Genomic DNA, 13,969 nt, shown 5'->3' on the forward strand with positions numbered 1-13,969 from the left:
TTTTTTTAAGTTCTACAGTGAAAATGAGGTTTCCTAATCTGAGGGAGGGATAAAAAAGCTGAAAGAAAATTCAGGCAAGGGTTGCAGTTCTTATTCTATTAACTAGCTTAAGCTCAGTGGGTTGCTTCCCCTCCCTGGGCCTCAGTCTCTCAATCTGCTGAATGAAGGTGTTATTTTGTTTTGATTTTCACCTAAAATAGCTAGTTGCTTTTGTAGTTTCTACTCAATGAAAAGTAATACATGTAAAAATTAACAACAAAGCAAACATAAGCAAAACAAAGGACATATATATATGGCCCAGAGTAAGTCTTCTCCTAGGAGGACTCAGCCCCCTTCCCTAGAGGCAATCACTATTAACTTTTTCTTGGCAATTATTCCAGGACTTTTTAAATTCTATCCAGTTACATGTATATACCTTCTTTTGTGTCTTCTGCAAGTGGAAGAATTCAAAGAACTCTATTCCAGAAGAGGCAGCAAAACATAGCAGTTAATACAGTACAGGCTTGGAAGCCATTCTCCCTGAGTTTACATCCTGGTTCTGCCCCATACCAGGTATTTGACCTTGGCCATGTCACTTAACCTTCTGTGAACCTTCAGTTCCTCTCTGTAACATGAGGATGATTATAGGACCTATCTACCTCATAGGATTTGATGGAAAGGGTAAATGTATTAATACATAAAGCGCTAGCACCAATCACTCAGTAAGTAATTGTTAAACACAAGTTAGTCCACACATTATTTCTTTTCATATAACTTAGAAATAATATCTTGTCCCACGAACACTTTCCTTGTTTACTCCCATTCTTTTTGATGGCTTCATATTATTATATTGAACCAAAATTTACGTAAGCAGTCCCTTACAGATGAGCATTTGTTTCCAGTCTTTTGCTATTAAGAACATAACTGCAAGGAAAATCCTTGGACGTGCTACATTTGCGCACACCTGTGAATGTGTCACTAGGATAAATGTTGAGAAGCAAAATTACTGGGTTAAAGGGGATATGCACTTAAAATGCTGATCTGTATTGCTAAATGGACCTCCAATAAGTTGTACCAATTTGTCCTCCTATCAACATTGTGTGGGGAGACAGCTTCTCCATACTCACACCAATGCAATGAAACTATTAATTTTGTTTTATATATTTACCATTACAATATGTGAAAAATAGTATCTCATTCTTGCTTTAATTTGCATATCTTTAATTATGATTAAAATTGAGCATCTTTTCATATGTTTATAAGCTGTTCATACTTTTTATATTAATTTTCTGGTCATGTTATTTTGACAATTGGGTGGTTTTGAAAGTGGATGAGCATTTCAAAAAAATCATCTTAGGTGGACACTTGAGACTATGTTGGCATCTCCTGCCTGGAGGGGTCACGAGAGGGTGGAGGGGGTTAGAAGCTGGTGAAATGGACATGAAAAGGAGCGTGGAGGGAGACAGCGGGCTGTCTCATTGGGGGGAGAACAATTGGGAGTGTGTAGCAAGATGTATATGGGTTTTTGTGTGAGAGACTGACTTGATTTGTAAACTTTCACTTAAAGCACAATAAAAATTATAAAAAAAAATCATCTTAAAGCAACCCATTGTTTGGGAGCTTCCAGAATTTGGACTCTAAGATTAAAAAAAAATAGAAAAAAAACTCTTCTGCATTACCCATTTTATGGAAGAGGGAACCAAGCAAGCCTCGAATTTTACCTAATGTTATAGCTAGGTAGTGACAGAGCTGGAATTTTAACACTCCCCTGAACTAATTTAGATTTATTTTTTAAAGGAGCAAGTTCACTGCTTTTCATACAATACCACTTTTCCTCTTTGACTGCTAATATATAGATACAGTCATAACTCTCTCCTATCCCACTCTTTACTTCCTTGTGTAGCAGCCATATATGCTTTAGTGGGTGGAATGCCCTACTAACTTGGCATTGCCTATAAATATGTAGAATGCTAATGAGTAAGTCATCTCACCAGAAGTTTTCACTCACTGGAGTCTCCTTTAAATATTTCCTCTTGGGAAATGTTCACCATTTCCCAAGGAATGTCTTTTCACAAAACACACTGGTTCTTACTATAACAGCATCATCCACACCTCCTGGCTAGTCCCACAAAGTTTATTCTGTTTCCGTGTTTCTTCATCCGTTGTGTCTTCTTGAGAAATTAATATGCTCACAGTGAATTCTAATAGTTGGAGTTTGGAAAATAACATATTAGGAAATAATAGTGCCAATAGAATTGTTTTGATTAAAATGGAACTTATCAGAATGCTAATTCCAGACTGATTTGTACCGGTCAGATATAAATCTGGAAGGAGAGCACTGGGGAAAGGAGATGATTTGTATATGTGGGTGGGGTGCATAGGAGTGAGAAGACAGGATTTGTTTTCTTCCGTATCTAAACTAATCCCTTTGCACTCACATCAGTGAAGGAAATGAGTAACACCATTATTTGTTGTTTACCCTCTTCTGGTAAGGAAGACTGAAGAAGAATTGATGCCTTTGAATTATGCAGTTGGGGGAGAATATTGAATATATGATGGACTGCCAGAAGAACTAACCAATCTGTCTTGGAAGAAGTACAGCCAGAATGCTCCTTAGAAGCCAGGATGGTGAGACTATGTCTCCTGTACTTTGGACATGTTAGCAGGGGGGACCAGTCCCTGAAGAAAGACATCAGGCTTGGTAAAGTAGAGGGTCAGCAAAAGAGAAGAAGACCCTCAACGAGATGGACTGACACAGTGGCTAAAGCAATGGGTTCAAGTACAGCAACTATTGTGAGGATGGCGCAGGACCAGGCAGTGTTTTTTATTCTGTTGTACATAGGGTTGCTATGAGTGGAAACTGACTTGACGGCACCTAACAACAACAACGACCTCCTTTTTTAAATGTCTTGTATGCCACAGAACATTTTTTGGGCAATGGTTACTAGTTGGAATCTCAAGTCCCTTCTAATCTGAGCATCTATGATTCCATGATTCTGTTACTGGCCGTGAAGATCCCAGAGAAGGCTGCTATGTATATACATTTTTATGCTATGTTCTTGGCTTGAGCTGTAAGTGTTCTGTTGTATAATTTCCCCATTGTGGTCAAGGTGATATTTCCTGTAAAATTCTTGGCAGGGAGATTGGTAGGTCAGGCATTAGGTGGAAAATTAAACTTGACCAAAGTTTCTCAAACCTAGCTTCACATCAGAATCGCCCAAGGCACTAGTTACAAAGCAGATTTCTGGACCGACACCCAGAAATTGTGATTCTGTATTTTAGAGTAAGGCTCTAGAAACTATTTTTAACAAGTACTCCAGGTGTTCTGAAGCATATGGTTGGTCCACATGTGAATATTTGGAAAAAGCCTAAAATATAGAGTCAAGAAGGCCTGTGGGAGTTCCACAGAGGAGTTGTTCTCAAACCTATCCATGCATGAATTTCCAGAGTTCCATCTGACACTTGCTCATTTGGAAACTCTAGGGGTGGGTCTGTGAATGTATCTTTATACAAAAACTCTACAAATGGGCCTGATGCTGCTGGGCCACGAATATATGCTGAGGAACCACTGGCTCAGATGACTTCTAATTCCTTCCAACCATGATATCCTTTGATTTTATCTGTGTTGTGATTCTTAAAATATGCTTACAACATGAGGAGAAGTGCCGTCTCCAGAATGAGGCTGGTTATAGTCCCAAGTTAGTACTATGCTGATGAGACTACAGATGAGACACTGTGCTAAAATACGGACATCACTCTAAGAGGAAGCAGAGAGAAACTACAACAAGGCCAGAGTGGAGGGACCAGAACAATGACGGTATTCAAATACATGCCATATGAGGAACAGTTGTAGGGACTGGGTGTAAATTGAGCTTAGAGAAGACTTATGTGCAGGTAGGAATATTATTTTGAAGTATTCAAAGGGCTGTCCTTTTGTTGTTAGGTAACTTTGAGCCAGTTCTGACTCATAGCGACCTTATGGGTAATAGAATGAAACACCGCCTGGTCCTGTGTCATCCTTACAGTTATTGCTACATTTGAGCCCATTGTTGCAGCCACTGTGTCAGTTCATCTTGCCGAGGGTCTTTCTCTCTTTCACGGACCCTCTAATTTACCAAATGTGATGTGCTTCTCCTGATAACATGTCCAAAGTACATGAGATGAAGTCTCGCCATCCTCTTATCTAAGGAGCATTCTGGCTGTACTTCTTCCAAAACAGATTTGTTCATTCTTCTGGCAGTCCGTGGTATATTCAATATTCTTCATAAACACCGTAATTCAAAAGCATCAATTTTTCTTCTATCTTCCTTATTCTTTTTTTTAATTTTATTTATTTTGTCGTTGAGAATATACACAGCAAAGCATACACCAATTCAATAGTTCAGTCTTCCTTATTCATTGTCTAGGTCTTGCATGCATGTGAGGCAATTGAAAATACCATGGCGTGGGCCAGGTGCACCTTAGTCCTTAACGCGACATCTTTGCTTTTCAACACCTTAAAGAGGTCTTTTACAGCAGATTTGCCCAATGCGGTAAGTGGTTTGATTTCTTGACTGCTGCTTCCATGAGCATTGATTGTGGATCCAAGTAAAATGAAATCTTTGACAACTTCTATTTTTTCTCCATTTATCGTGATTTTGCTGATTGGTCCAGTTGTGAGGATTTTTGTTTTCTTTACGTTGAGGTGTAATCCATACTGAAGGGTGTAGTCTTTGATCTTCATCAAATGTCCTATGGGAGGCATACTAGACCTGTTGCTTAGGAGGCAAGAAAAAGGAAGAAACGTCTAATAGACAGTGGGGTAAGTACTAAGATTTAGCACCTGTTATGCTAAGGACTGTTCTAGAAATTTTATGCATGTTATTTAATACTCATAACAAATTTGCAAAGTTGATATTGCTGGCCCATTTTACAGATGAGAAAATAGGCCCAGAAAGGGTAATTTTGCCATGGTCCTATGGTTAGTGTGGGCTGTTAGTCATTAGGGCTGTTCCCAAACATTCCATTTCTCCTCCTTCCAAGAACATGGTAGGACTGTACTTCCCTACCTTCTTTGACACTAAGAGAGGGCATATGACCTCTGAGTGGAATATTTAAAAGTCATTATGTGATTCCCCATATTCTCTTCCCCAGTGGTGATCATGAAAACATATGCTCAGATTAAGTAGAGGTCCCTGCCAATATGCATTGGATATATAACATAAGGGAGAAATAGGCCTTTCTCCCTAGCCGTAAAAATCCAAAAGAAGGCTGATATACATATGTATGTATCCTTATTCTGTGTTCTGGCCTAAGCTGTAAGGCTGTAAGTGTTTTGTTGCATAAATTCTTATTTGTCACTGGGATTTCAGAGTTATTTGTTACTGTAGCAGAGCCTAGCCCACACTGATTGATACAACTATAAGTAGAAGAGTCAGACTTGAAATAGTCCATTCTGGAAACCCTATGGGGCAGTTCTGCTCTGTCCTATAGAGTTGCTATGAGTCAGAATTGACTTGATGGCAATTTTTTTTTTTTTTTGGTTTAGATGATCAGTATAAGCTTTATAGCAATGAAAGGGACTATGGCATTAGGTCGTTCATGCAAGTGTTTCATAATCACTTGTTGGAGCTATTGTAAATGGGATTGCCAAATTGGATAGTCGGCGTGTGTGTGCGTGCACGTGTGTGTGCGTGTGCATATGCATGTGTGTGTGCAGAGTATTCTTTTCCCTCTCTTCTGTGCCTAAGGCATGTTCACACTATGTGGGGCTTGCCCAACTCTTTCCCAATTCATCTTTTAAGAAAATGGAGGGAGGTTCTGCCTTTTTTTCCTAACAGCTGTGACATCTGGCATCAAGTCCTAATGACCTGACTATTGGCTTTTATTCCTAAAGACTTCTGAGGAAAATAGCATTTGCATTCTGCTCATTCTTTCCTAGTGCACAATACATTCTTTCCATTATTTGTAATCTTAGGGTGTTGCATCTTCCTTCAGGTTCTCCAAATTTAGTGCAATCCCCAGATCTCTTTTCTCCATTTTATGCCATAATGGGGAGGTGGAATAGTTTCTGGTTTGCCACCTCCCCATTGCTATAATCACTTCCACATTGTCATCAAATCAGGTATCATTATAGCCAAGATGTGATGATTATCAAGAAACATGTCCATCGTGTTGTTATCCTTCCATGCTTTACATACTCTTACTTCTTAGCTTGGTTAAAAAACTAAACCATGCCAGTCCAACCCATGACAACCCCACATGTTTCAGAGTAGAATTGTGCTCCATAGGGTTTCCAAAGGCTGTGATCTTTTGGAAGTAGATCTCTAGGCCCTTCTTCCCGAGGCATCTCTGGGTGCAGTCAAACCACCAACCTTTCAGTTAGTAGCATAGCACTTAACCCTTTGTGCCACCCGGGGACTCCTTATCTTGCTTACTATTCAGGTAGCTCATCTAACTGCAGAGACACTTTTGATGAAAAATGAAAGTACCGTGTTCAAATAAGCTTTACAAAGAACAAAAGCTACAAAATTATTTCACAAATATAATGGATGGCAGCACCCTCGAAGGTGGGGACTGCTGTTGTCAGTGCATAGGACATGAAATCCCTGCAAAGACCTCTCCCCAGAATTCTTGGACCAAACCTAAGAATGTCACTCTCTAAAACTGGACAAGATTAGGCATCTTCAAAATAACACACCATAATGAATGGCCTGTAAGTCTGCTATTATTGAAAAAAATACTTCCTGCATCTCTACCATGAAGATCAGAGTGTGCCTTAATCAAATACAGGAATCAGAGTGCCTTTCAATCTAATTAAGGTCACCAGGGTATGTGTGTGCCCAGAAATGTAGTTATGCAGCTATCCAAAGTATATCCTGTAAACTTGCTGGTAAGATGCTCCCAGAAAAACAAGTTTTATGGTTCAGTTGCTAAAACATACCAGCCCCCTAAGGTTTCAAAAGGCACATTAACATATCAAAGGCATTGAAAAGACCTGTAGAAAAGACACCTTTTTAGCTTTGCTTAACCCAACATTCCCAAAGCTATTTGCTAATAAACCTTGATTTTCTTTTCTTTTTTAAAAAATAATGCCTATTGAAACACACCAAGAAACACGTTCCGGCAAATACTGAGTTAAAAAAAAAGCAAGCACTGAATGAATCAAGTGTTTCATAAGTGTGGAAAGATCCATAGGCTTGGCTTGGAGATTCTTTCTGTTTTCTACTTGAGTTACCTTGAACAACTTATGAGCCTTTGCTCTGAGCCTGAGTGTTCTCTTCTATAAAACAGGGATGAAAATGCCTCCTTCAGCAAGTTGTTGTTTAGTGAGATAAGGCAGGCCTGCCCCAGGAAGGCCGTAGAGTATGGTGGTCAAGCTCATAGAGTCTGGTAATGCGCTGCTTGGGTTTGAATCCTGCCCCTGCTCGTGTGATATTTGGCAAGTCATTTCAGGTTACTTTTTCTCCATATTCTCATTTCTAAAATGGGTTAACTATAGTACCTACCTAAGAAGTTCATTATGAAGACTAAATGGTGTTAAAGTATGTGGAGTGAGCATTCACTAAACATTAGCTATTATTATAGCTTAACCAAATAGCTGTAATTGCTCAATAAATGATAGGTGAAACTGAGTCAGAGGTAAACATGTGAACAAAAGGGCTGGAGTCTGCATGAAATTTAGCAAAAAAGTGAGGGGAGAACAAAAGGCAGGAATATTTTACATGTCTCCGGCAGCCCAGGGGATGGTTGCTTTGATCAGTGCCCACAAAGATTCGCTTCCCCTTGACAGGTCAGTCCTTAGTGCATCAGTACGTCACAGTTGCAGGATATTATTAAAATTCCCCAAGTTTCTACCTCCTGGCCAGCTCCATACTCACTACACAGTCCTCTATAAGGCTTTGCTAGAAACTTTCTTATAGGGGAGAGACTACAGGCTAGGATTATTCTCTCTTCAAGATTTCTACCTCAGTACTAGTTCTTACCATTAACTGAAATTTGGGGGTTCAAGTCCACCTAGAGGCACCTCAAAAGAAAAGCCTGGTGATCTACTTCTGAAAAATCAGCCACTGAAAACTCTACTCTGATACATAAGGGGTCACCATGAGTCTGAATTGGCTCTATGGCAACCGGTACTAACTCCTAAGGTGCGTTTAAATATTATTTATTATTTGAGAAGCACATAGTAAAAGTACATCCACACAGTCTGGCTCAAATAAATATTGAGAAGAACTCAAAAACCAAAGAGAGATGGGATAGATAATTGTACCAGGAAAAGGAGAAGATATAATTATTGTAATTAAGCACTAAGTTTAGCTCTAAAGTCATTAAGATCTGAATTCCACTTACTCTTCAAACTCAGTCATTCCATTCCAGGTTTTAATCACCATTCTTACAACTTTATCAAAGTTAGAATTATGCTGGTCATTCATTCAAATCTTGTCTAGAGGTTAGCATCCTTAGTTCCCTAAAGCCCAGTGTTTAAACGTTCAAATCCTCAATCCTTACCTTGCTGATAATTGTTAAAAAGGAAATCTCATGTATTTTATGGTTGAAGACTATATGTGTACACATATATAGTGTCTATACATATATGCATAGATATAAAAAAAGTATATATATACACATGTACACTTGTGTGTTTGTGTGTGTGTTCATATATATATGTATATATATATTTGTTGTTATTAGGTGCCATTGAGTTGGTTCTGACTCATAACAACCCTATGCAATCGTTACATTTGAGCCCATTTTTGCAACTACCATGTCAATCCATCCTGTTGAGGGTCTTCCACTTTTTCACTGACCCTCTACGTTACCAAGCATGATGTCCTTCTCCAGGGACTGATCCCTCCTGATAACATGTCCAGAGTATGTGAGACGAAGTCTCACCATCCTCGCTTCTAAGGAGCATTCTGGCTGTACTTCTTCCAAGACAGATTCGTTCATTCTTCTGGCAGTCCATGGTATATTCAATATTCTTCACCAACACCATAATTCAAGTGCAACTATGACATATTTCTGCCCTTCTTAAGACCCCATTGCCCTCAGGATAAAATTCAAATATCTTTGCATCGTCTTCAAGACCTTAAATGATCAGGCCCCTATTGACCTCTCCATCTTTCTGTTTTGCTATTCTTTAAGCCCAGCTCACATGATACCTTTTTTGAGAGGCTTCCCAGATCTCACTGTGGTCCTGCAAACAATCCATGCAGACCATTCTGAATGAGCTGACCAGTGGGTCCATGAGGCTGGCTGGCTTTCCTATTGGAGTATCAGCTCTAGAAATCTCACCCCTTCTGGAGTTGCTCTCTTCCTGCCCTGAGCTCCCACTGTGCTTCTTTTGTCTCTTTCCTAGGACACATTTTAGTCTAGTTAGTCCTGCACTGCTGTCACCACTACTAGCCTGAGCACTCCTTGAGGGCAAGACTGGGCCTCCTGCCCTACTAAGGTCACCAACCTATGCTCCACTGGGCCTGCTGGCCTGCTCTGAGCAGGTACTCAGTCGATATTTGATGAATACATGGATTTTTCTTTATGGACATTTTTACTTACACTGCATTTCTGTCATACCTTTTCCCTTTGGTGATATGGTTTTACCATTAAAAAAAAAATTTGTTATGGTATTTAACAAATAAAGAACTGCTAAATAATGGCTTGGTACTCCCCACTTTTCTGGTCTAAATTGGGTAACAAAGCCGTCAAAAATATCATTTAGTAAATTTCTCACTGAAAACCAAATGCATTTATTATGTGATACACTTGATTTGTTCTGCTTATAACAAGTCAGTGTATGTTTGGCCCCTAATTCACCTTTTTTTTTCTATTTCCCTTATTGAAATTCCTCTCAATGACTGATTCCAGCATCAGTGGAAGTAGTAGCCCAGTGTCTTAGTTATCTAGTGCTGCTGTAACAGAAATACAAGTGAATGGCTTTAGCTAACAGAAATTTATTCTCTCACATTTAGGAGGCTAGAAGTCCAAATTCAGGATGGCAGCTCCAGGGGAAGTCTTTCTCTCTCTGTCAGTTCTGGGGGAAGGTCCTTGTCATCAATCTTAACCTTGGTCTAGGAACTTCTCAGCATAGGGACCCTGGGTCCAAAGGATGGTGATTCTTTCTGGGTGGTATGAGGTCCCTCTCTCTCTGCTTGCTTCTCTCCCCTTTTATCTCTTGAAAGATAAACGGTAGTGCAGGCCACACCTGAGGAAAACTCCCCTTACATTGGATCTGGACTGTGACCTGAGTAAGGGTGTTGTGTCCCACCTTCATCCTCTTTAACATAACCTAATCTTGCCTCATTAAACAGAGGCAGAGATTAGGATTTAAGACACATGGGAAAATTACATCAGGTCACAAAATGGAGGACAACCACACAATACTAAGAATCATGGCCTAGCCAAGTTGACACATATTTTGGGGAGACACAATAAAATCCATGACACTCAGCAATTGACCAGAATCAGTTAAAGGAGACAAAAAAGGTACTGTTTTCAAACACTTAGGTTAAAAATAATCAAGGGGAAAATTAACTATATTGATATTTTGAATTGACATTTTGAGGTTTAAGGTTATTTATCTATTTACTTTTCATTGGAATTGCTTTGGTAAAATCAGTATAAAAATAATTTGATCTTTTTCAATTGTCCAATTTTAAGAGATGTTCTGGAGTCACGTAGAAACAATCAAATAAAGCTTCTCTGAGTATTACTCCTAGTTCCATGATGTGCATCAGTTCTGAACACCTGTCCAACAAGTCTTAGACACAATTTATGAGCCCAGTTTACTCCTTACATTTGGCTCTGTTTTTACCTCAACAAGTATCTTGGGTAAGTCCCATGAGTCATAGACACCGAGAATGAGCTGAATTAGAAATACTGGATATGGATGGTTGTTATAAAATACACACTTTGACCTCTTACATTATGCCAAGTGGCAAGTCTCTTTTTGACACATTGAAATGATCTGGTCTCTTCAATATTTAATTTATTACTAATGAGGGACTGTGATTGCTGTGAATTAAGTATACTACATTTATCATAAGACCTGGCACATTTCTACTTCCATTTTAAAAAGAATACCTGAAAGAAAAAAAAATGTAGTAAATTAGAGGCATGAAAATGCATTGTCTAATCAAGAACCATGATCATTACCAGCTGTCAAAGGATATCTTAAAATATTTAATGAGCTAAATCAAGCTGTAAAGATGTGTCATACCTTTTTATAGAAATTTACCTGGATTTGGCCCTTTGCTGTCACTCCAGTGCAGCATAAACCGAGGAAACAAGGGGAAGAAAGTGTAATGGAAGGAAGAGCACTGCTCTAGGAAGCTAAACATCCAGCTTAGCCACTTATTTGCTGCATGACTCTCCCACTCAAAGTTTCCATCTTCCCTCCTGCAAAATGAGATGATTGGAGTAGTTCTGATGTTTCTGAATGCTTGGTAGCACACCTGTTCAATGTTTGTAGAATTCAGTTCAGCTCTGTTCAAGTCAATTCAATTCAACAATCTTGTGGGACAGCCGTTGCAGCATGTTGTTGTTGGGTGCTGTCGATTTTGGACTCATAGCCACCCATGTGACAGAGCAGAACTGCCCCATACAGTTTAATAGACTGTAATCTTTATGGAAGCAGATCACTAGGCCTTTCTCCCATGGAGAGGTTAGATGGGTTCCAACCACCAACTGAGTAGCCTAGTTCTTAGTCGTTCCTCTGCCAGGGCTCCTTATTGCAGCGTAGTATAATGTAATATAGTAAAAAACAAACCAAAACCAAACTCAAAACCCATTGCTGTCAAGATGATTTTGACTCATAGCAACACTATAGAACAGGGCAGAACTTCTCTACAGGGTTTGCAAGGAGCGCCTGGTGGATTCGAGCTGCCGACCTTTTGGTTAGCAGCCGTAGCTCTTAACCACCATGCCATACAAGCATGGCACAGGCTTTAGGATTAGGTAACTATCAGTTCTACTCCTGGCTCTCAACTTACTAGCTATATGACTCTAAATAAACCAATTTACCTTTCTGAGCCTTAGTTTTCTAGATATAAAATGGGGATGATGATGCTACATATCTTTTAGGATTGTTGTCATTACCAAATGAGGTAATGGATATCCTGAATTATGCTGTTCTCTACGTTAGGCTATGTTGAGAATATAAAGATGAAAATAACATTGTGCCTACTTGTGCCTTAAAGTGATTATGTTTTTGTTGTTAGTTGTCATCAAGTTGGCTCCAACTCATGGCAACCGTATGTATAACAGAACAAAACCTTGCCTCATCCTGCACCATCTTCTCAAATGCTGACATGCTTTAATTCAGTGTTGTTGCCACTGTGTATTTTGAATGCCTTCCAACCTAGTGGGCTCATCTTCCAGCACTATATTGGACAATATTCTGTTGTGATCCATAAGGTTTTTCATAGGCTGATTTCTGGAAGTATATGACCAAGCATTTATTCCTAGTCTGTCTTAGTCTGGAAGTACCACTGAAACCTGTGCACCATGGGTAACCCTGCTGGCGTTTGAGAAATACCGGTAGCGTAGCTTCCAACATCATAGCAATACACAAGCATCACAGTGCCACAAACTGACAGATGGGTGGTTAAAAACTGATTTTGGGCTGGGAAAAATAGCAAGTACACAATGACCTTAGATGCAATATGCAGTCTGTGAGAACTGCCACAAGAGAATTGTAAACGTAATAATTTGGGAATCACAAAGACCAAGGGAGCAATTTCAACCTGGAGAATCCGAGAAAGACACATTCATCTCTTTAATGATAATTTACTGAACACCTACGTTGTGCTGAGCATGGGGGCAAAGAAAAAAACAAGAACCCAAAACCCAGTGCCCCTCTTTTTCAGGTATTTACAAATCTAGTGAAGTGATTCTTAAACATGTTTGATTCATGTTATTGTTGTTAGTCTCTGTTGAGTCATATCTGACTCATGGAGACCCCATGTACAACAGAGCAAATGTTCCCAGTCCTGTGCCATCTTCATGAACATTGGTTCATGGACCCTCTTTAGGAAGCTGGTGCAAGTTAGGGACTCCCTCCTCCCTCCTCAGAAATAAAATTTTTTTTTTTATAGGGGCACGTAATTTTGCATTCAAGGTCAGAGGGTTCATGAACCTGTACACTGCTCGGGTCCATGGACCCCAGACTCAAATCTCTTTCATGGCTGGAGGCTGTCCAAAGAGGTAGCATTTGAGGTGAGTCCTCAAGGACAGCTAGAATTTCCAGTGGAGTGGAAGAACAGTCCCCCTGCTTCTTGATCCATCCTCTCAGCCCCCTGGCTTATGCTGACCACTTGGCTCAGGACAAGGTGCCTCATTTCTGCTTTGCTGCCTTTTTTACCTGTGTCTTATATGTGTGCCCCCAACTCCTGGCTGTCTGCGTAGCTTCTGAATCCAGTTCTGGAAAGACCTCAGACTTCTGTGCTATCACAGTCTGTCACCCTCCATCTACGCCCCCATACCTGATTCCTACTTCTCATTGCTGCCAACGTCTTTGTTCTCCCATCCCAGCTTGCTGTGTTGTCCCTGCGATCCACTGCCAGCAAAGGGCCCAAATGGAACAAGTGAACCTGGAGTGAAGAGGTATTTGTGAGCAGAAGACCTCTCTCAGATCCAATGCCTATCTGCCAAAAGCCAGCCTGGCTTATCAGTTCTGCTTTTGCACTCCCCCAGGTGTTGTCCTTTGCTTTAATCTCTTACGTCTATATACGACTTTACGGTTCACAGAGCAGAGTAACTGCAGTAATAAGCGCCTCTGAAATCTCAGTGGTTAACCCGGTAAATGCAGGTTTCTTGCTGCTCCCGTTCCAGTCTGATGCAGGTAGGCAGAGAGCGGCCGCAGCTCTAAGCAGTGCTTCAGGTCCAAGGCTGACCGTGCTCCCAAGCTTGCTCTGGGAATTGACATCTAGGTGGCACACAGGGAAGAGAGAGTGGGGGGTGGAGTGCAGCCTGGAGGAAAGTCGTGCACATCACCTGCCACCGGCCAGAACACAGC

The sequence above is a fragment of the Elephas maximus genome, chromosome X (assembly GCF_024166365.1).
Source record: "Elephas maximus indicus isolate mEleMax1 chromosome X, mEleMax1 primary haplotype, whole genome shotgun sequence".
Lineage (NCBI taxonomy): Eukaryota > Metazoa > Chordata > Mammalia > Proboscidea > Elephantidae > Elephas > Elephas maximus.